At 40.5% G+C, this 24,097-nt stretch overlaps 1 long non-coding RNA gene across 2 annotated transcripts in view; it reads right to left on the reverse strand.

The window, feature by feature from the left end:
* Positions 1-533: 533 nt before the first annotated feature.
* LOC115366734 (uncharacterized) overlaps positions 534-24,097 on the reverse strand; it is a 38,300-nt gene continuing 14,736 nt past the window's right edge. For both annotated transcript variants that reach the window (XR_003928858.1, XR_003928859.1), the window contains exon 4: positions 534-764. This is a non-coding gene — a long non-coding RNA (uncharacterized LOC115366734). The remainder of the gene's footprint in view (positions 765-24,097) is intronic.

Consider the following 24,097-nt stretch of genomic DNA (forward strand, 5'->3'; position numbering starts at 1 on the left):
ATGGATTCATGTAACATGGCAAAACTGTGGAGAGCCTGGTTATAAGGCAAGACGTCAGGTTTTGGAAAGCAACACTTGTAAAGTGATGTTAAACCTTCTTTGGTAGATTAAAGTGGTTCTTTTTCAGAATGTTAGCTGGGGGGAAGTCCAGCTCAACAGCAGGAGGCTAACAGTTAGCATCTGGAGCATCCAGCCAGTTTCCAGCACTCAGTAACAAACAAAACGCTCTTTTAAATAGAAATTGGCTTTAGCATTCTGGCTCCATTAGTTAAGTTAAGTTAAGTTAAGATGGATGTTGGATGTTGCTAGATACAATGTTGATTACACTGAGGCTTAAAGCTTTCTGATGAGGTCTTCTCCTGAATCAGATCTCTAAGGGCCAAGTGTAAACCAAAGCTCTGCTCCCCACAAAGTTTCCATCTACTACCATGAGACTGGACTGAATTCTTAATAACTTTTGTCCTTTATTGAATGAAATGGATGACATATGACTGTAGATAACAGTAAAGAATTAGATTTTTTTCATCACAGACTTTTTTTTTTGGCTTGTATGTCAGTATTTATTTGAACACTGCATCAACACTGATCCAAAGTTAAGTTCTGTGCAATAGTACCAGTCGGCTGTGACTCCAGCAGCGTGGATCTTCCCTGCCAGGAATTCTGCTGGCCAGCGTACAGGCACTGGACAGTGAGCTGGTAGAAGCAGTGGTTTCCAGTGGGACTTGGCTGAGTCTTGGAATACCAGCAGGCATCATTTGGCAACCCTGGGCAACAGATTTCCCCACGGTTAGGAGTATATTTAAGATCCCACCCACCCAGATAATGATATCTTTCCCCCTGCTTGATCAGGAAGAAGGCACTGGATACACCAACACTGCTCTATACTTTCTTTCTTTCTCTCTTTTTCTTTTTTCTTTTTTTTTTTTTTGCTCCCAATGTTGACTGTGCAGCACTGCCCTCCAAACTGTGGATAAGGTGAGGGTTAAGAAGTGCTGCCTGTAAGGCAACTTTTGGGGCAAAAAGTACCACAAGCCACCGCTCTCTGTTTCAAAGGAGACATGACTCAAATGGAATGAAGCAGTACAGACAGGGATCAGGCTTAAACCTAACCAAATCCTGTATTGGAGCCACATTTTTAGAGAAAAGAATTAGTCTATGCTTCATGTACAACTGATTTGTCCAATCCGGTTTTATTTAGATTAAAAAAGTCAGGGGGCACTTGCCCACTCAGTTTGAAGGGGCATGACGCCGCTGATGGGCACCTCAGCAGTCGCTGTTTCACTTTCTCCAGCCAGTCCAGGGATTCAAGCCTGGAACCTCTGAGACTGACAGCTTAGCCATGGTGCCTGGGCTTACAAGGAGTCATTCAGCCAAATCCCCATCTGACCCCAGTCCACGATTCTCTCCCACTGTCTCTCTGCTCCTCTCTCTCTCTGTCCTCTCTGCTGGGCTGGTTCACATTCTAATACCAGTCATCTAGAAAACACTGTGATCCTCAGTCATGACTAGTCTTGTATGTGTGTGTGTGTGTGTGTGTGTGTGTGTGTCTGTGTGTGTGTGTGTGTGTGTGAGAGAGAGAGAGAGCGAGAGAGAGAGAGAGAGCGAGAGAGAGAGTCTCCCAATCTATTCCCTAGCCTCCCTGACCAGTCAAACATAGCCTGCAGCGTTGGCTGACTGGAGGCATGATGGATGGAGGTTGGGTTAGATCTGGTTCATGTACAGCACCAGTGTGAAGCTGAAGGCCTGAGATTAGAGCATCACACGTTTGTATCCCCAGAACACCCAGGCAAACCTGACGGTGACCTCTTCATGACAGAACAGCAGTGAGACGCCCTCTGAGGAAGGACCCAGACCCCAGCAGCACAGAGCCTGGAGCCACAGCTCCCACTGGGCAGCAGCATGTCCACACTGTGGCACACCATGACACATCCTTCAGCAGCTGGGGCTCATTTGCATTTGTCTCTATGTGCATTCTGCTGCTCCACGACCAGCTTTGGTTTTGGTGCAGGTTGTGTCCGATTTTGCCAGGAAGTGGTGTTAAAGGGATGGTTCATCCATTAAAAACAAACAAACAAAAAAAGTTGTTTTTTCACACACACACACACACACACACACACACACACACACACACAGTGTTGGACAGTAGTGGTGCTACTGGACTCCCCCCTAGCTTACATTCTTAAAAATAACTAAAATTGTTAAATTAACAAAGTCTGAGTTTGTTGTTAGCTGGGGGGAAGTCCAGCTCAGTGGCAGGAGGCTAAAGGCGTGTTCACACCGGACGCGATGAACACGATTTAATCGCGCGTAACGCCCGAAACGCGTCGCGTGACCATGGAATCATTTATTTCCTCAATCGCGTCTATCGCGCGATGGATGCGTTGATGCGAACCCGCCCTCCTCTCTCCCTCTTTCCTCTCCCTGATGTTGGTGTCCCGCAGACTTTTCCATCTGTGGCGACACACATCCACTGACAAGACGCACACACGTAGCGAGACAGATATGCCGGGTTAACGTTACCGCTAGCATGGTTAATAGTAAATTACATCCAATAGCTGCAGCCCGGTAGCCGGCACAGGGCAGCCCGGTAGCCGGCACAGGGCAGCCCGGTAGCCGGCACACGGCAGCCCGGTAGCCGGCACAGGGCAGCCCGGTAGCCGGCACACGGCAGCCCGGTAGCCGGCACACGGCAGCCCGGTAGCCGGCACACGACAGCCTGGCAACCGGCACACGACAGCCCGGAAGCCCGGCAGCTGGCACACGGCAACAATAATATTGTCCTCCATTTTTCGATTTCCTTTGGCAGCGCTTGACATAGGTGACGTAGGGAGAATATCAACACTGATTGGCTATCGTGTCAAAGCATCACGCAATGTCGCATCAAAAGTTGAAATTTTTCAACTTGCGCGATGAGGCGTTGGACGCGATAAAGCGCCCAACGCGACGCGATAAAGCGCCCAACGCGACGCGATAAAGCGCCCAACGCGACGCAATGACGCTTCACGCCATCGCGCCAAACGCGCCGCCCAGCCCGAAATCACGTGTGATCGCATCTTTGCATTGACTTTTAATGTAAACTTGACGCGCAAATTTGCGTTATCGCGTCCCGTGTGAACACACCTTAACAGTTAGCATTTGGAGCATCCAGCCAGTATCCAGCACTCAGTAACAATGAGAGCAAGATAGAACCACTACTGTGCTACACAACAGAGAGACCGCATATCATTCATTTTAGAGAGCAACATTTAATTAGTGCAGTTTGGAAAAGAAATTTATTATGTCTCACTCATCTGAAGATAAAGTATATGTTATGACACGGTAAATCAATTCTGCCAGTGACACAATTTACACCAGCTGAAGTCATTAAAAGGCATGAATAAGAACCGCCCCCCCCACCCCCCCACCCCCCCCACCGGTTAACATTCTTATAAAATAACCACTTTAATCTATCAGGGATGGTTTAACATCGCTTTACAAGTGTCACTCTCTGAAGCGTAACTTCACATATGATAACTGAGTGCACACAGACAACTGCTTTGCTCAAATTACTGTGTCAAACTGTACTTTTCCAGTTATCAACATGCAGAAAGATCTGGTAACTTCTGCACTGGCTGTATCACTCCGCACCAAAGGAGCCGCCTCAGAGACGGAGGCAGACTCATTGGGTTTGTTATTGGTATTGTTTTGTTCACAAATGATTCATTGAAAAGAACAAACCTTCTGGCTGAACAAACTGAACTCAGTCACTTCCTGAAAAGATTCGTTCATCTCTTAATCAGTTGCATGTGAATGTGCAGCTGCATCTGTACTCATTAGATTTCAGATCAATTTAAAATGAGCCAGGTTACGTTTGACAATTGACTTTATAACAGTGATGGAATTCTGATGTGAATAAAGTTTGAAGTCTCTGAAAGTTCATTTTCATATCGTAGTGGAACGAGTGGAAACCAATGGCTGGATAAAAGGGAGGAAAAATGATGTGAGCTCAAAAATCCGACTGCTGGCTTGGGTGAAAATTAGCAGGAACATAAAGTTTATACATTTTGTAGATATAAAGCTAAACATACAGCATCACTGGAATGGTCTTTCAACCCCCTTTGTAGCCACGCTGCATCTCATGTGGGGAATTTACCAGTGAAGTTCTGGCCTAAAACAGCCAAACCAGCAGCAAACATACAATGGAAGCCACCAATCCCTGCCTTTAAACAAGGTTAATGAATTTTTCCTTTGATGTTTGTCATATAATTAAGGCATGTCTTTTTCAGGAGGTTCAATTTTGGACTCTGTCATTTCAACCCCTCTCTCTGTCTCTATCCTAAGAAATGCAACAAATTCTCTATAAAGCACAAATGCCCTGTTAAAAAAAAAGAATGAAGCAAGGGAGGAAGAGAAGGGGAGTAAAGGAAGGTTACCTCATGGAGAGGAAGAGAGAGGTGACAGGTGGATGAATATGTCAACAAGAAAAGAGAGAGGGAGGGATATAGTGAGCGAGGAGAGAGGATAAAGAGGAGGAGGGGGATAAAAGAGGAGAGAGGGGGTGATACATGCAGAGCAAAAAGCCGGCACTATGTTGAGAGAGGAGGAGGAGGAGGAGGAGGAGGAGGAGGAGGCCCAGTAAATCAGCCAGCCTCTTGTCAACACCTCCCACCAGCTCCCCCCTAGGGGCTTCTGAAGTCAGTGAGCTGAGAATAACAAATGGCCGTCATTGGCCAGGCAAAAAGCTGTGATTATAATTATCACATCCCACACTGACCTTGCATAAACCTTAATCCTTCTCCAATGGAGCATTTAAATAGGCTGCCAACAGCGACAGAGATGAGGAGGGAGGGAGGGAGGTGATATGGGAAGGCAGCAGAAGGAGGAACGAGGGGAAGCGAGGAAAGGGGGCAAGGTAAATGTAAAGAGGAGGAGGAGGGAAGGGACGGGCAAAGGGAGGGAGAAAGCAGAGGTGAGAATGAAGTGAGTCGTGGAAGAAGGAGAGGAACGAAGCGGGAGATGGTAAAAATGAAGGATGAGGAGAAGGCAGAGGGAGGTGATGCAGGGAGTCGCCGGCAAGTGTAGTGACTGCAGTGGTTCAGCAGCTCACCTGGAGGTTCAGTGGTTCAACACAGGGAGCACGAGGAGTAATGTGGAGGTGAGAGGGGAGTCAGTGAGCGGAGAGGGAGGAGGTGCTGTAGGACAAGAACACCTTTTTTCAACCCAAACACGTCTGCTTCTTGAACCAGTCCTGTTCGGATTCTTAGACTCAAGGTGCTAGCTCACAAAGTGGCCCACATGTGCACCAGTTTGACCTGGAACATTTGTGGCGCCGGGTTTCTGGCCACTGGCTCCAGAGGTGCTGTGTCTGACTTCAGTCCCAGTGTGCTGGTTTGCAGCTCTATGACACTGCACACCATCCACGAGTTTGTAACACTCCTCCATGTAACCCCGTCCAACACTAGTTTTTACGATAGGTCCTTTTGGAGTCTCTGTACCCCTTCACTTTTTTAAACTCAGTCTTATTTTCAAGATACACTTTATTTTTCCTAGAACTCCCTTCAAGTTTTTTTCAAAATTAGGCTACTCTATTCTTTGAATCTGCAGTTTTAAACCAAAAAAGAAAAAAAAAAAAAAAACTTTTTTATGTAAGGAGGAAGGATAAAAATTTCCACATCAAAAATGATCAAAATCCACCTTGTCAAACGAAAACAGAAGTACCAAAAAGATCTCAGTGATAGTCTTGGACAATGCTGTCATTTAAACCCCTCTGACAGGGGAATACTGGGAAACTATGGCAAACGCTTGTTTTAGCAGAAAAATGTCATGATGCCTTACAGGTATTGGTATCAAATTACATTAAAAACACAAAGAAATAAATTGCTGCTGGCCAAAGAAAACTCTCCAAGATGACAACTATACCTTTTTTAATTTATTATAACTAGTTTTGTAAAGATTGCATAACTCAAAGGGCTGAAGAATTTTCTGAAGACATAGTAGGACATGTAAATACTCAAATTAAGTTAAAACATGAAAATCACCTAAATTGGAGATACATCATTTTTTGTTGGACAGCGATAAAATGTAATTTCAGGCACACGAGAAGAAATTGCAATAATTATTTTTTTTTTTCCCACTGCAAAGCTTGCTGCATGATTATCATGCAAACAGCCATTTAAAGAAGGTGAGGAGATAAGATGGTGGTCAGGTGAGGAAAAAAGAATGCAGCACCTCTGCATTTATGTTGTTTGTTCCCACTGGGAGTGTACATGGTTTGGCCTCCAGTTCCACTGACAACAGCTTCCACAAATGCTTTAATTAATAACGGGTTGAGGAGGAAATATCCAACATGGCTGTTTTAGGTGAGATTAACGCTTTGAAACCCAAGAAAATTCAATTAAAAAAAAAAAAAAAGTATTATATATTTAAAAATGAATGACAACCAAATTACCATCAACTTACCACAAACTTACCCTGAAATTTGAAACAAAACCAAAAACAAAAAAACTAGCAAGAAAATTACCATGAACTTGCCACAAAATTGCAGAGAAGCATTTTTGAACAAAAGCAGGGGTAGAAGGAGTGGGAAAAGAGGACCAGAATATAAAAATTACCACAAAAAATGAACAAAATGGCAAGAAAATGGCGGGATGAATGCCAGAAAATTAGCCAAAAAAATCAATTACAAGAAAAGGAAATACAAAATTATTATAATTATATATGTAAAATTACATTACAATAAAATTACCAAAAAGTTTCTAAATATAAAGAAATAAGGTTAATTTGTTAAAGAGTTGAATAAGATCTTTCAGGAAAAAAAAGTACTTGTAATAACTGGAGAAAGGAACAAATGTGTACAAATGAAGCCTGACAGAGAGCAAAAGCTGCGGCTCGGTGTCACGGCGGGGGGCTGAAGGTGACTCACGTCACTTCCAGCAAACACACACTTCCTCTCTGGCACAAGGCAGCATTTTGTGTTCGCTTTCAAAACAGGCCCTTTATGGGCCGAAAAGAAAAGAATAAACTGATGAATTAAAGGTGAAAGAGCAATAATGTCTACATTCACACTGTTTTTATTCTGTCTCTCTCTCTCTCTCTCTCTCTCCCCCATCTCTCTCTCTGAGCGGCTGTGTGGCGGCGAGCCTCAGGGGGGTCAAAGGTCAAGTGGTTTGACCCTGAGGTCAATTGAGTGATGATGCCCCTACCTCTACACCATTTTACACACACACACACACACACACACACACACACACACACAAACACACACGCACACACACGTACACATCACCTTAATAGGATATGAAGAGCAGAAAATGTGTTAAAAATACTGCCATGGCATAATTGTTCTCCTGCTTCTCCAAGTTGTGTGTGAGTGAGTGAGTGTGTGTGTGTGTGTGTGTGTGTGTGTGTGTGTGTAAGAGCCCTCTATCAGTCGGCGACAGCTGTTCTCCCTTTTCCCGCTCTCTAAATAATAGTCCTGATATTATTAGTGTTATTAGTGTTGTTATTAGTAGTAATAGTGGTATAGATCTCAATATTCTTAGTCAGGCCTGTTGTAAAAAGATTAGTGGTTTGACCTTCCAATGAATTTCTTCATTTATTGAATTTATTCCATGGTGAGAAATGTAAAATGGATTTATTATTGTGATTCAGTGGAACTGGGGGGTTACAAACACAGTTATATAGTGTAAACACGGCTGGATTAAATAAGCTAACAGCTCAGTGCTCCTCATTACACACACACACACACACACACATCATACATATTGCATACAGTCACGCACATGCATACACTTGCACAGACAGGGACACACACACAGACACACACTCACACACACATACATGCACGCACACACACACACACAACAAATACGCACTAGTGCAGGCTACGAAGCGCTGTGCTCCAAATCCATAAATCATAATGTTTCAACAAAAGCAGAATTTCATTTCCCTGCCAGTGTCTTATCAGGCCAAGGAGGAATATACAGCCTATCATCATGGTCGTTTATTATCTCTGTGAATAGGCTATGGCAGGAAGAGGGCTATAACCTGGAGAGAGCAGGGATGGGGCTGGATTAGACTATTAACTGGAATAGCGTATCAGGCCTTAGTCTATTACCTAAAGCACTAGCGTCATGCCCACTCTCCCCTCCTGATGTACACTATCCACATGCAGCTATCACCATGCTGGGAAGTCCCTTCCATGTGCTCCCTTACTCTTTATTCCCTCAATTGATTTGTTGTTGGGCTGAACTGGAGCCCCTGACCTAAGGCCTTGCCTTGATTGTTGTTATTTGTTTATTTAGAACATGTAACACATCTAATAAAAACAAACAGAACCATAAGAAATACATAATTTAAGGGGGGAAATAATAGAAATTAAATTATATTGGTAAAGAAATTAAAACACGCATTTGATCCTACTTCTTTTTTTTTTTTTTTACTATTCTAAGCAGCCTAAAAGGACCATCTCAGTGATTTTGTATGTTTAGCAAAATATCTACAAAATGTTCTTCCAGTTTGTGTTAATCTTTTCCCAATGCAAGTAGTCATGTTTTAGAACTGCCATATCATTTTTCCTCCCTTGTAGCTAGCCATTGGTTTCCATTCATTCCACTATGATATGAAAATGAACTTTCAGAGACTTCAAACCTTCTTCACACCAGTTTTCCCTCACCATAATAAAGTCCTCCACATTAGGCGTCCTAAAAGCAGCAGCACTGTTGTGTTTTGATCACTTCACTTGGGGGAAGTGAAATGGTCTCTTTGCTGAAGAAATAGTCCCTGAGGTAACATTTGCTTTGCACAGTGTTAGTGTATACTGAAATATGCACAACTGCTCTGTAGGAAGTTTAATGTAAAGTGTAGCTTGTGGTATGTTTCATTCAACATGTTGACCACTGACGGTGACTTGTAATGTTTCAAAAATGGTCCAGTAAAATTGTATTAAATGAAGTGTGCAGACAGAGATCGCAATGGTGAAGAATAATCCACTGTAAATATGAGAAAATCTATTAGGAAAAAAAATGTTTTCTGTAGACTTATGTAAATATGACTACTTCCATCAACAATACCACATTGTGGAAGTTGGAGGTGAATTTAACTATCAATATGTGGAAAAATAATACTGGAAAATATCTCAGATTTCACAGTGATGATAGAGAGAGACATCCAACAGAAAAAATTATTGGAACTATGCGCACAGCTACATTTTCATGAAGAAGCAAACATAAGAATAACGTCTTCACAGCATGTATCACTAACTAATGTCTTTCAAACCCCAATCATTCATACATTTACATAGCTCCAGTTTTATTTTTGAACATGTCCCAGGCATAATTACCGAGGTCTGGACCTCAGTAACCTCATAGCTGGCTAGGTAGGCCGGCCTCTTGGCAGTTTGTCATATAGTCACGAGAATGTAATCTATAGCTTTGTGTCCATGCACAAATTGCCCATTTTTTTCATGACTTCAAAAGTAATGGATTTCAGTTGGAAGTATATTTAGTGCTTGTACCACATGAGGCAGTATAAAGAGCCACAAAGTTCACATTAGGAGGTAGGTGGTGTGGTGGATGGATCAATTAACACAACTTTCACTGAGGAGACCAAGGTTCAAGTTCAAAGAGAGACTAGTGTTTGTTTTCATAGACCGAGACCATGTGCAGTTTCTGGTTTTGGTGCCTAAACTTAACCATTCCCTGACTTTAATCAAGCGGTTTTTAGGCCTAAACCTAACCTTTCCCCACCTGGATATACTTTGTTGTTGTCCATAGCTACCCAAATTTAGTGCCTTCTGCAGGTGGCTTTAGTCACTTGAAGTAAAGGAAAATTTCTCCATGGACATGAATCTGTAGATTAAATTTTCAGACTATTGCATGAAATCCCATGAGACAGGGTTGGACTATGGCTATGATCACAGACTTGCCAAACGTCTTTATTCTGCACCCCAGGATCATTATATAGCATTATATTATGTGGGCCATAAAAGCGAGGCAACTGTTACCTTCAAAGCTACATGCAACATCATTCCAACACCAGTTAATTTTCATCATCTGGCTTGGTGAAGATACAGGATGTGCCCTTTGTTCTACGCCAGCCTCCCTCAAACACATTCTCACAGGGTGTAAAGTACGCCTTACCCAAAGATGTTACACATGGCATCACAACCAAGTGAAGAGCCTTGCCTCCACCCTGGAAAACAAATAAGCTGCAACCAACTCCATACCACCAGTAGCATCCAATCCCCTACAAACAGCAACCTTTGTCCATTAGGGGGACAAGGTGATCAGCCTCTACACCATTAAAGCAAAGCCAGAAGCCACATATCTTCCTTTATTTTTCAGTTCAATGTGTTGACAAGGTCTGTTGTTTCAAAGTACTCTTAGAAATCTGGCGAAAATTATTAATTAATCTGAGGAGAGTAGAACATTAAATGGATAGAGCAAAATTAGGGATCATTGCCTTTAAACTCTTAAAATCTGAAGCTTTAAGGAAAAATAAATCAGCCCTAAACAGCATCACTGATCATAACCAAAACTGACCACCTTCCATCCAAATCTGTGTTATCATCCATCTGCCAAATAAAATTAAACGTTGAGCAGACACAAAAAAACCTGCAAATCAATTCTTTAAACAGTTTGGAGATGTGTAATCCACCACAAACACATTTCTTAACATGATATTATACGCTAAAAATGAAATATAATCAGAACAATTTGTTAATCTTTTCCAGGTTTCACCACCTGCTGAGGTTGACATTAGACACTGGTGTACTGAGATGAAAGTCAGCAGGCAGCTAATGGGACATTTTCACAGAGCAGGCCACAGTCTTAGCTTTTAATATGATCACTGAGGACACCAGATTTAGGTGGGGGGGAAAAATTGGTCACTTTTCAACACATCTATAAATGGAGGGCTGGTCTTGTACCATCCTTCCCAGTGGGAATCGACTTATTTTAGTCCCAGACAATTATTTCAAAATTTTCAATAATCAGTATTTAAATGTTGATTTACATGATGTTCTAACTCTTATGCTACTATTTTTTTCGAAGAGCTGTTCAAAAGACTGGCTCTATTGATACTATATGATATTTTTGATTTGCAAATACTGCATTCCACTTTATCATTGCCTTTATTGCTGAAGAGCACCCAAATGCTGTTGTGTTTTCTGATTGGACGACCCCATCCACCCAGTAATACCCTCTGCCTCTGACTGGCGAGTACTCATTGCCACTCATTGCCTCCTTTGGTTTAGGTTGGTTAGGGTTAGGGTTAGTGTGGGTTTAGGGTTACAGTTAGTCAGTCAGAGGCAGAGTAGGGGGAGTATTTCCAGAATCCAGGTGGGCCCTATGACTGCTCTTAGTCACTTCATGTAAAGGGGACTGGATTAGGACAGGCAGGGGCATGTGGGCGGAGCCATAAAACTGGCTTTTCCTAACAACTAATAGTGTTTTTAACGTGTGTGTATATAGTTTACTCTTGCAATTGTTCCTTAATGTTGTGATTGTTCTGCTGCTAATATTTTGAAATTTCTCATCTTGTCAAGCAATTGTGCTTACTTCTTGAAAAGTGCTATTATTATTATTAGTTGTGATTAGTTATTGGTACAACAATTATCATTATTAGTAGTATTAGTAATAGTAGTAGCAGTATTACAGGAAGAATGGTTCTCAGCTATGACTCGGTTCTCATCGTTTGTACTAAAGAGCTGTTCAAAAGAATCTGATCGTTTGCAATCCAATTCTTGTGGTTTCATTTGGTTTCATAGTAATCTCACTATGAAACCAAATCCAACATTTAATTTAGATTAACAGAAAGCAAAAAAACACTGAGTTGTAGTTTGTTGACCTTATTAATACAGCTTTGTTTTGTTTTTTTATTTTTGTTTTTTTTGTTTGTTTGTTTGTTTGTTTTTGAGTGTTTTCCATAGCCTATCCTCTGTTCTCCAGTTCTGTGTTCCACTTCCTTCCCCAGGTGTGTCTTGTTACCTTATTACTTCCTTGTGTATTTAAGTCCTGTTTTTAGTTCAGTTCTTTGTCTGCTCATTGTCATTTCTGTGTCCATTTCTAGTGTTCCTGGTATTCCTTGTGTTTATTTTCTAGTTTAAGATATTAAAGCTGCTCCACCACACATGACAATATTACCCCATTATAAATATATAAATATATGATATCATAGAGTATACAGTATATGTGTATACCTTGTAAATACCCCACATGCCCATATCCAGCTATTTACATATTAAAAATTGTTATTTACAAATAGAAAAACTATAATCCCTGAAAACACCTGGTGAGTATCAACCCCCCTCCTCTCCCCTGTACCTCATGAATCTCATGTGTTTGTACATCTTTTTAAACTGGGTCATGTTTGAATATTGCTGTAACTCCATCACTAATCTATTCAATAATTTTACACCACATATTGAAACACAAAACCTTGTTCGCACCCTGTAAGTAAGTAAAGTGTATGACACATCTGTGTAAAGAACATTTTTTAATAGATTTAATGTAATTTAATATCGCCTACCACATAGACATTTTTTAATGTGAAAATCCATATTATGCTGTAGGAGATTCAGCTGTAAAAAGATACATCTGCAGCCTTTAACACTAAAAAGGTGTGTGTATTTTGTGTCTTAGAGCAAATGCAGTTAGAACACCCTGCAAGAGACCATTGCAATTATTTTAGGAATATCTAACAACACTGGTTTGTGCAGGAAGTGGGTGGAGAGAAAGTTGTGGGTAGACTTTTTCATCCAAGGTGTGTGTATGTGTGTGTGTGTGTATATATATATATATAAAAAAATCATTCCACAAGTCCTCAGAGTCAGTGTTTCATTTGCTGTCAGTGGAGTGGATTATAGACTGATACTGTGGATCACTCATTTCTAGCTTGCTGACAAGTATTGATTGAACTATGAAAGATCTTAGCAACATGATATTGGAATTTTATGTTGGAATTGATTTTCAGTTTAACGTTTCACTTTTCTTATATCACTGCTTAGAGTTGTCCACGAATCATCTTTGTCTTTTTGGGTTTCATTGCAGCTTATTAATTTCAAAACTCCATGGCTGACAGCGGTTCCTGAACAGCAGCCGTGCTATAAAAACCAGTTTTGTGAAGCTCAATATACTGTGGTTTTAGTAGAAGCTGTGTCCCAGAGCTTCTGGTTAAGTTCTGCGATAATCTTTTTGATCAAGGGCATCAAATGAAAGTGATGGGGACACAAATACAGCACACATACAAAAAAGTTTGGAATTTTCATTGCATTTTCTGCTATTCTACATAATATACCATAACTAAGTGTGAAAAAATATACCCTCAGTGGCCACTTTATTAGGTCTAACATAGTTAAATGCAACAGCTCTGCCATAAATTTTACCTGTTAAGAAAGTTTATAATATTTAGTTTTTGTTGACATTGTGGAGAAATTTAATTGTGTGTGAATTTAATTCTGTTTCAATTATTGAGGTTGTAGTTTGCAGATGTCTTGTCCTCCCTACATTATATTGAGAGGTGTTTTTTGTCCTCCCTATTTATATACATGACAGGGACAGAATAGTAGAAACAGCTCTCAATAAAATGCAGTCCAGTCCAACAGCAGCACTAACTGTGAGCTCAATGCCAAACACAGAAGTGAATGAACACCTCTGTTACTGTGACTACAAGAAAAACTGAGCATTAGGCAGCAGAAAAGTATGCCACTTGGGAAAGGGATTGAGATGTAAATATATTATCAGTGGGTGTGTCAGGAGCTGGGATTGATTTAACCAATCAGTTATGCCCTGCCAGACTGATATGAACACACCCACTACTGCACTTCTCCAACCACCGCACACAGTGTGCCACCAAAACACCAAATACACCCAGCTGAGGGGAAACCATCGCTGTGTCACACCAAAATGGCACTGGACCAGAGACTGGTCACGCTTTGTGCAGTGCACCTATATGGAAATAGCACCCTTAAAGGGATAGTTCACCCATTTAGAAAAATGTGATATTACTACACTTCCCCCTAGCTGTTCTGTAGGACAGTAGTGGGGCTATCTTGTTCTCATTGTTACTGAGTGCTGGATACTGGCTGGATGTTCAAAATGCTAACTGTTAGCCTCCGGCCACTGAGGTGAACATATTGAGCATACTGAAGTTCATTCCCATGTATGCTGTCCAGAGTATAATATCAGTGAGCAGCTCGTGTTACACAGTGTCACAGCCTCTCTCCCGTTTTTTTTTTTTTGTTTGTTTGTTTGTTTGTTTGTTTTGTTTGTTTTGTTTTGTTTTGTTTTTTTTTTTGTTTTTTGTTTGATTTTTTTTTTTTTTTTTTTTTGCCTATGCAAAATCATGAATTTAAGTACCTCAATGCTGAAATCTAGCAAGATAACATAACTAAAGTTTTGGTGATTATATACAGGATTGCTAACACACTGTAATCTCTCTCAAATCAGTCTCTCAAATCTCACACCAAATACGAGACCCTGCTTCAGCAGAACCACTCAGTGCAACTCTGAGCTCAGCATCTTATGAAAAGAGTGTTGCTTCGTAAGGCCAGAGATGTTGAGTGGGCCAATATACCATGATAATACTCATTTTTATCATGAACAAAAATAAGGCCTACTAACAACCCCCCTGTTGGCTGTTTTTGAAAAAAAGTCAACTTTTTAAAGCTATTTCAGACTGCAAAAAATCTGCAATACATAATCAAACTCAAACTTTGTTTATTTAACAGTTTGAGTGGATTAATCTTGTACTTAATAAAGTGAAAAGCAAAGCTTTTTTTTTTTTTGAAAAAGGAAGCAAGATATGGCAATTAGCTACAATTACAAGTACATATCCTGTAAAGTATTTAATATAATCTTCTCTAAATGTGTGTGATTTATTAGAGTGTATTTGCTGAATAAAAGCAGGAAAGATGGGACAGAGAAAAGGGATGATATCTGATTTAAACCCTGATGTTGCTATTACATGGTATCATTGCCTGGGTATGTGATGATGGGAGGAAGATAACACCACTACTGTCTTACATAACAACTAGGGGGAAGTGAAATAAAAAAAAAAAAATGTTTAAAAACAGGTGAACTGCCCCCTTAGTTCACAGTGGATTGTGCAGGTAACCTGTCAGAGTGACACATTATTTAAAATGGTTATGAAAATGTAGAATTGACTGTCGCAACACTGGCAGCTTTCTGAATGTGATGTAACATGCTGATTGAATTCCACATGAGTATTTCAGGTTTCAAGAAAGAGCTTTAGTGTCAGAGGGTCTACAAGTTCTGTCAGAGAGGTCTCCATATTGACGATGCTCCAACTTTGGAAGATGCACAGAATACTTAGGATTTATTGGTATGAAAACAGTTTAGTGAGAAAAATCTTGAATATCAGCAGCAGAAAAGTATCGAGGTGCAGCTTTCAAGCAAAAAATATCATCACTGGCTTTTATATCAAGTATCTTTTCCATAGGCCAATACTGAAGCTGTGACTGTCTGACTGGCTGCTCATCAGACTAAGAGGAGGAGACATCTGTGTCTCTGACAGCTGATTGGCTGTCTGAGGCCCCTCAGAACTCAGCCATGCGTTGGATTGGCTGCCCGCCTCTCAGTCAAACTGACATGCTAATGTCATTGGAGTAGACAGTGATAATGTCATTCTATGTAGATAATGCATTTTGACTAGGCTCAGACAGTGGGGTTATTGCAGTGATAATGAATAAGGACAATGACACTGATGATCAACGCTGACAGGTCACTGCTGAATAACTTTATTATTTTCTACTCTAATTTAACATTTTCCTTTAATTTGTCTCTTTCAATTTAACCTTTATTTAACCAGGCAGGCGATTTAAGAATAAATTCTGATTTATAATGACAGCCAGGCAGTTGAATTACAGTTGCAGAGCTGGCAGATGGAATTATATTGTAATACTATGTAAAAGAGTTTCAGATGGAAATACAGGATGTAGTGTTTCATTCTGTGATTTCAATTACATCTTACTGTGAGCTTTACTATCAGAACAGTACAAAAATATTTCAGTGCAGTAGTTTGTTTGATTTGGGACATACACAAATGTATATCACTGTGGTATGACACTGGCAGAGACAGGAAGATGGTGGATCTTTACTAAAAGTCATACAGACTGTATTTCAGTAAGTCATGTTAGAGGTGGGAGGGTCTGCAGGGGAGCCTGAGGTTTCTTTAACAAGATTGTGTGTTTGTGTGTGTGTGTGTGTGTGAGAGAGAGAGAGAGAAAGAGAGAGAGAGGTAAGGAGAGAGAGAAAGGGAGGGAGAGAGAAAGAGAGAATGCCAGGAAAAGTATATTAATAATTATTGAAATGATACATTTCGAGGTCAGATCAGTGATGCTATGCTAACAAAGCAACTTTTTTTTTTTTTTAAATAATGTTTTCCTGAGTTTCTGGTTGCTTCCTGGTCACTTCCTTTTTTATAGAAACTTTTGTTAATTTTCTATTGCCTCTTTATTAATGGTTTCAGAACAAAATGCAACTGAACGCCATTGGATAGACAACCAACTAATCAGAGCAACAAACCAAGTGACATAGTGCTGTGACCTGTCATTTCACCCTCAAGAAGACACTCAGCAGGCTGCATGGTATGTTCTTTCTGCCTTTTCTTAAATATTTCTTATAAAGTAGTGTCTGAGTAAAGGAAGCATTTAGCAAATGTCAACAGTGTTACTCGAATATCATTATTAATCCTTGTAAAGCCTTAAGGGGTCAAGACAACCTGAGCGTCCTCGAGTCTTTTTTCTGGGGTCCTGTGGTGTGCCCACACCTCGCCCTCGGCTCCGCGGTCGCGGCCTCCAGCGCTCCCCCATGCCCCCGGACCCCCCGGACCACCTGGCTTCAGCCCCAAACGTGCCGCAGGACCCCGGAAAAAAGACTCATGGACACTCGGGTTGTTTTGACCCTTAAGGCTTTACAAGGTTTAAATAATGTTTAATAATATTTTACTTAATTATTTCTGTAATAGTTTAAGAAAATCCTTCTCAAAAATGTCATGTGGTATTTGGTTGGAGGCAGTCATATTGATTTAATGCCTGAAAACAGCAATAATGTCAACTATGTTACCCATCAACTATGTTACCCTAGAAAGGTAACTGAGTTGACTAAGAGTGACATACACTATATTGATTGATTGATAGACTACACTGATGTTGGACAAGAAGGCCTGGCTCACAGTCTCCGCTCTAATTCATCCCAAAGGTGCTCTATCAGGTTGAGGTCAGGACTCTGTGCAGGCCAGTCAAGTTCTTCCACACCAAACTTGCTCATCCATGTCTTTCAATTTCAATTGTATTTTATTTAAAAGGGACAGTATACAGTTCAAACATAAACAGAGCTGAGCAGCTTTTAACAAATTTTTTAGGTTGGATTTGAAGATACTGAGAGAGCTGCTGCTCCTTACAACATCAGGTAAGGTGTTCCACTGATTTGTGGCTCTTACAGAAAAAGCTCATTGCCCAGTTACAGTGTGGCGAAATGGTATGGTACAATCTCGTATGGAGGATATTCTACTGGATCTAAAAGAATTTGACGAGCGAGCGTGGACAAAATCACATAGTGGAGGTGGGGCAAAACCATTTAAAATTTTATAGATCATACACAAATTGGTGAATAACCTAAAATTCTCATAGCTCAATAACTTATGTTTCTCAAGTATCCTACAGTGATGATGACACATTGTCTTTTTGTCCAGTGTTTTTAAAGTTTGTTTGTATAAAGACTCAAGAGGTCTCAAAGTAGAGTCCCCAGCAGGTGATACAATATGACATGTGGGACAGAATCATGGCATGCATAAATGTCTTGGCTGCATCAAGAGAGAGACAGTTTCTAATGTGTTTAAAATTTTCTAAGTTGTATTTTATGGTTTTAACCATTTTTTTGACATGTTTCTTAAAGTTTAAATTTGGATCCAGAATCATGCCAAGATATTTAAATTCAGCAACTATGTCAATTCGTTCACCTTTAATGAGAATCTCAACATCAGGAGGTTGTACCATTGTTTTAGAAAAAAAACATACATTTTGTTTTGTTTACATTTAGACTCAGACATGATTGATCGAGCCAAAGAGTGATTCTATGCAGTGCAGTTGTTAACTTAGCAGCTGCTAAGTCAGCTGTTTTAGCATGTACATGTACAACAGTGTCATCTGCGTATATCTGTAGATCGACATCAGCACACTGTTCAGCAAGATCATTAATATAAAGACTAAATAATAAAGGAACTAATACTGATCCTTGTGGAACCCCCATAGTGCATGTCATGTAACTGGACTGTGCATCACAAACTTTGACGCATTGCCTCCTGTTTGATAAATATGAAGACATCCAAGCCAGAACTCTAGGAGAAAAGTTAAATTTAGAGAGTTTCGATATTAAGACACTGTGGTTAACTGTATCAAATGCTTTCCGCAGGTCTAAAAATACAACACTAACTACTCCTCCTTTGTCGAGCCGTGATTTGATTTGCTCTATTAAATGTAAAGAGGTAGTCTCAGTAGAATGATTGGCTCTAAAACCAAATTGCATACAATGTAGACCAAAATTGCTGGTGTTAAGAAATGAGGTCAGTTGTTCAATGACAATCTTCTCAGCAACTTTTGAAAGTACTGGCAGTATGCTTATAGGTCGATAGTTACTAGCTTCAAGGGGGTCTCCAGATTTATAAACAGGTGTGACACATTTCCAGTCCTCAGGAAAGAGACTAAGTTTAAAAGAAAGATTAATTAAATAAGTGATAGGACAAGATAAAATATCCTTGTGTGACTTTGATTTCTAGATTTGGAGCTTTTCAAAGAGCTGATGATTTTTTGTACTTGTGACACATTTGTTTCTACCAGTTAGAAGATCTGAGCTGTTATATCAACTAATTAACAGTTTCCTTGTTGGAATTTTTTTCCCAAGTTCACATACAGATTCAAGAAAAAAATTATTAAGAGCAGAAGCAACAACACAATTATCTTCAATTAACTCTCCCTGTACTTTTAATATAATATTTAATATAAGATCAATTTATTGTTGCCTTTTGCCTCATTTAAAATATTGACATAAAAACGGGATTTAGCTAATCTTAGCTCTTGGATAACTTTTTAGTTATCTAGTATAGATATCTAGTTTAGTTTTTAGTTTTTTCCTCTAGGATTTATCCTCCCAATTCACATTAAAATCAGTTTGATTATAAAAAGTTGATCATAAAAAGTGTCATCTGCAGAGGGAGGCCTATAGACACCTATGATGTTAAAAGACATTTGTTTAGACTAAATCATTTTTATCCCAACATATTCCAAAGTGTTACCCGCTTTATAAACCACACATTCACATTTAATGTCTTCTCTCACATAAAAAAGCACCCCTCCTCCCCTTCCATCAGGTCTGTCTCGTCTAAAACATTGTAAATACACTTGCGGGAGTATACTGTTTCAACCACATCTCAGTCAGACAGAGAAAGTCCATGTTTGAATCAGACAGAAGATGAATTAGCTGATTGCTTTTTGGAGTAATGCTCCTGATGTTAAATTGTCTACCGAATAGCCCTCTCGGTTTCAGCTTCGGATCCCATAAAACTTTTGCATGATTGACAGTTTGAAAAGTTTTGAATAACCTCTGTCTCTTCACTGTGGGGTTACAACGCACAGTGGTGTCAGCAGCAGAATTAGTGGGACAGACAGTGGACCTATCGAGGTCTCCACAGTCCGAGAATGACAGGTTATTCATTAAGTCACCATGTCCGATGTTAAAAGAGTTTAAATTATAAGGGGAGAAGCCCGGCTCAGGGGGTTCATGATCACTCACCACCGGCGGCACCAAAGGAGTCGCGGACACGGGGACTGCGCCGAAGTTCTGCAGCGCTCCAGTGGTCACTGGCCCAGGATTTAGCTGAACATCTCCAGCCAGCAGGAGCAGCGTGAGGAGGAGACCTGCCATTCTCCGGAGCGGTGTAATAGATGAGCGGTCCGCTGGAACAATGATACGCTCTGGTACTTGGGCTCGCCCGAGCCGCAGGACAGATGAATAGATCGCATAATATCCCAGTAAATTGCAATGCAAACTCACTGGAGCAACGTCGTTTGGCCGCAAGCCGGCGTTTGTTCCAGGTTCAGACGCCGGGAGTGCACGGTGGCACAGGTGGTTTCCATCGGCGTTGATTGCTCTGGCCAGGTAGATATGTACAGGTGATGCGGCAGTGAGTAACAACAATAGTCCAAAAAGCACTCCATAAAACACATCCCAGGTCTTTTTGCTGTTAAAAGACTGCTTTGCCCTCAGTGCAGTTTTTAATTGGCATGTTCTATGGCAGTGTTTCCCAACCGGGGGTACGCGTACCCCTAGGGGTACGCGAGCACATTGCAGGGGGTACGTGGAAACATAGGCGGAAATCCCGGGGGTGTCGGGGGGGACAATACCCCTCCATCCATAAATTTTGAATAATATAGTAATATTCAATGAAAGTGCAATACAAGCGGTGCTAATTATAAATGTAAAATAGTGGGTTTTTAAGTGTTTAAAAGTTATGACCCCCCCCCCCATGCCTCACAGTGGTTTGGTCCGCATCCTGCTGCCGGCAGAGCGGCAGCTCGGTAACTTTCAGTCAGTCCGTCAGCCTGAGAGGCAGCAGCCTGATGAGAACTAGCAAGAAAACCTCCTCAGGTGAAAGCCAGTGAGTCATTTATCACACCACTTGTTCACCAAGCACCAGGTTGTAATATGAAAAGAGATATTTTTCCCCTGCTTGGTCCAAAACCTGCCTCTTTCAGCTCACTGTTTAAGCTAATAGCTAAAGATTGTTTACAGGCTGAAGCGAGTGCAGGACAGTGAGGGAGAGAGAGGACAGACCACAGGAGGAGCAAATACTGAGCTTTTTATTCTTTTAAAAAGTCTGTCAGGATATTAATGTCAGAAATAGTTCATATTTTACTGATATTTTGAGTTTGTCTCTAGATAGATATGTATTTTTTTGCATTTTAAACTGCATTATTTTGTGGCATAGTTTCATTTCATTTTCTTATTTGCTCTAAAAGGGACAGTGTACAGCTCAAACATATAGCCTACTGTATGTCACTATTTGATGCCATATCTTGCTTTGTTTTTTGTTGACACTACAATAAATTTTTTTGAAGAATAGTTTGATGTAGTTGGATTATTCAAGGTATTTCCTGTAGTTTTAGAGCTTATTTTGAGTTTCTAGTTCTTGTAAAGCTACTTTGATGGACTGTAGTGGAAATAGAACAGTGAGTAAAGAAATTAGGATTCTTGCTTTTAATAGCATTATTTAAAACCTATGAACATGCTGAGGGCTCAGCACTTAATGGCAAATTTCAAAGGAGCATAAGAGAGTTCAGAGAGAGATGTACAATCGTGCCAGACAGCAATTACTCTGAAATTTTGCTGTTTACGCCCCCCCAGCCACGTATGAGTGAGGGGGTACTCGTGGTCTGACAAAAAGGCTCAGGGGGTACACAAGACAAAAAAGGTTGGGAAACACTGTTCTATGGTATGGTAAACGGCCTCCTTGATGGAAAAGGACGCGTGGGGTCGTAGGACCTGCCACACTGCAACTCCATGCTGCCGCCATGCTCCTGGCTCCTTTATGGACCTTGCTTTGTGCACTGGTGCGCAGTCATGTTGGAACAGGAAGGGGCCCGCTCCAAACTGTTCCCACAAAGCTGAGAGCATAAAATTGTCCAAAATATCTTGGTATGCTGAAGCATTAAGAGTTCCTTTCACTGGAACTAAGGGGCCGAGCCCAACTCCCGAAAAACAACCCCACACCATAATCCCCCCTGCACCAAACTTTACACTTGGCACAATGCAGTCAGACAAGTACCGTTCTCCTGTCAACTGCCAAACCCAGACTTGTCCATCAGATTGCCAGACGGAGAAGCATGATTTGTCACTCCAGAGAACACGTCTCCACTGCTCTAGAGTCCAGTGGCGGTGTGCTTTACACCACTGCATCCGACACTTTGCATTGCACTTGGTGATTTCGGCCATGGAAACCCATTCCATGAAGCTCTCTACGCACTGTTCTTGAGCTAATCTGAAGATCACATGAAGTTTGGAGGTCTGTTAGCTATCGACTCTGCAGAAAGTTGGCATCCGCTGACCCCGCTCTGTGATTTTACGTGGCCTACCACTTCATGGCTGAGTTGCTGTGATTCCCAATCACTTCCACTTTGTTATAGTACCACTAACAGTTGATTGTGGAATATTTAGTTGTGAGGAAATTTAATGACTGGACTTATTGCACAGGTGGCATCCTATCACGGTACTACACTGGAATTCCCTGAGCTCCTGAGAGTGACTGATTCTTTCACAAATGTTTGTAGAAGTAGTCTGCATGCCTAGGTGCTTCATTTTATACACCTGTGGCCATGGAAGTGATTGGAACACCTGAATTCAATGATTTGGAGAGCTGAGTGAATACTTTTGGCAATATAGTGTAGCTGACACTTGACACCATATGTTTTTGTAGTTTTCAGGAGTTAATTTTAAAAATAAATAATTTATAACATATAATAAGAACTGGTTGGTATGTGTTTTTGATGTCACAATGATTCATTATTCTTTACATTATGACTATGTTTCATCAATTTTTTTTAAATGTCCAGTCAACTCTGTTACTTTAGTCAACTATGAGACCACACTGTCAACTAAGTTACCATTATGTAATACATGATAAAAAAAAAAAAAAAATATTAATTGTTTCCTAAAACCAAAGTAAATAAGTAGTAACTTTGTGGTTGAGAAGTACATTATGCTGTATACTTTTTTCAAGAAAATTACCTTGGATTTCAAAAGTTTTTGAAGAAAATATGTAGACCATTGATTGCATTCTGTGAAATTGGGGATTTAAAAGCTTCCTTTTTTTAATAGGCAATTACAATTCAAAATATTGGTATATGGACACATATTCTACCAGGAATAGTGGTTGTTTTAATATCTGGCATTTATCCAAAGTTACAGTTTAACAGTTTTTGTCCGTAACATAGTTGACGAAATAATCAGTTAATATCTCCTTTTATTTAATAAATATCTGAAATCAGTAATGCTGGAGCTTGCAAATTACTAAAAACATAACATCTAAGCACTTTTTGTCAGGGAAAAATATTTATATTGGAAAACATTAACCTTTTTTTTTTTCTTTTTTTCAAAAATTCTGAAACTCAAAATGTCCCAAAATTATAGAATGATCCACATAATATTATCTACTGTCAGCTAATGTTTCTGAACCTTAACTCTTCAGATTCAGATATTTTTAATGTCATTCAAACATGCTAAAAAAAAAACAAAAAAAACATGGATGAACAAAAAGTGTCTCCCGGGACCAGTGAATAATAGATAGATAATAATAACCTAAAAACCAATAAGTTAAAATATATAATAAATAAATCATAGCAAATCATGTGTAAACTGCAACATGTGGGATAAAGTGCAGTAGTGATGGAGAGGTGCAGAGGACAGTTCATAGCCCAGAGTTCATGAGCCTCACAGCCTCATGGAAGAAGCTGCACCTCAGAGGATGCACAGTCTTCTACCTGAGGGGAGGAGGGTGAACAGTTCATGGGTGGGTGGGATCTGCTGTGATATTCATTGCTCTGGTTCTGCATTTGCTGATGTAAATGTCCTCCAGAGAAGGAAGGCTGCAGTTGGTGATCTTTTGAGCAGATTTCACTACCCTTTGCAATGCCTTCCTATCAGCTGCAGAGCAGTTTCCATACCATACGGTTATGGAGGATGTCCTGACGCTCTCCACCACACACCAGAAGAAGGTCAACACAGGCCAGCCTGCTTCAGTCTCCTCATAACATACAGGCATTGGTGAGCTTTCTTGTTTATGCTAGCGGTGTTCATAGTCCACTTGAGGTCGTTGGAGATGTGCAGGCCCAAGTATTTAACTGTGGCCACCAGCTCCACAGCCTCTCCTCCAATGAAGAGGGGAGGAGGGGAGTGAACTGTCCTAAAATCCACCATCTCTTTTGTTTTCTCCACATTGCACAGGTTGTTTGTCTTGCACCAGTCCACAAGCTTGCTCACCTCCCTCATGTACATAGACTCATTGTTGTTGGAGATCTGACCAACAATGGCTGTGTCATCTGCAAACT

The sequence above is a fragment of the Myripristis murdjan genome, chromosome 10 (genome assembly GCF_902150065.1).
Source record: "Myripristis murdjan chromosome 10, fMyrMur1.1, whole genome shotgun sequence".
In the NCBI taxonomy this organism is placed as follows: Eukaryota; Metazoa; Chordata; class Actinopteri; order Holocentriformes; family Holocentridae; genus Myripristis; species Myripristis murdjan.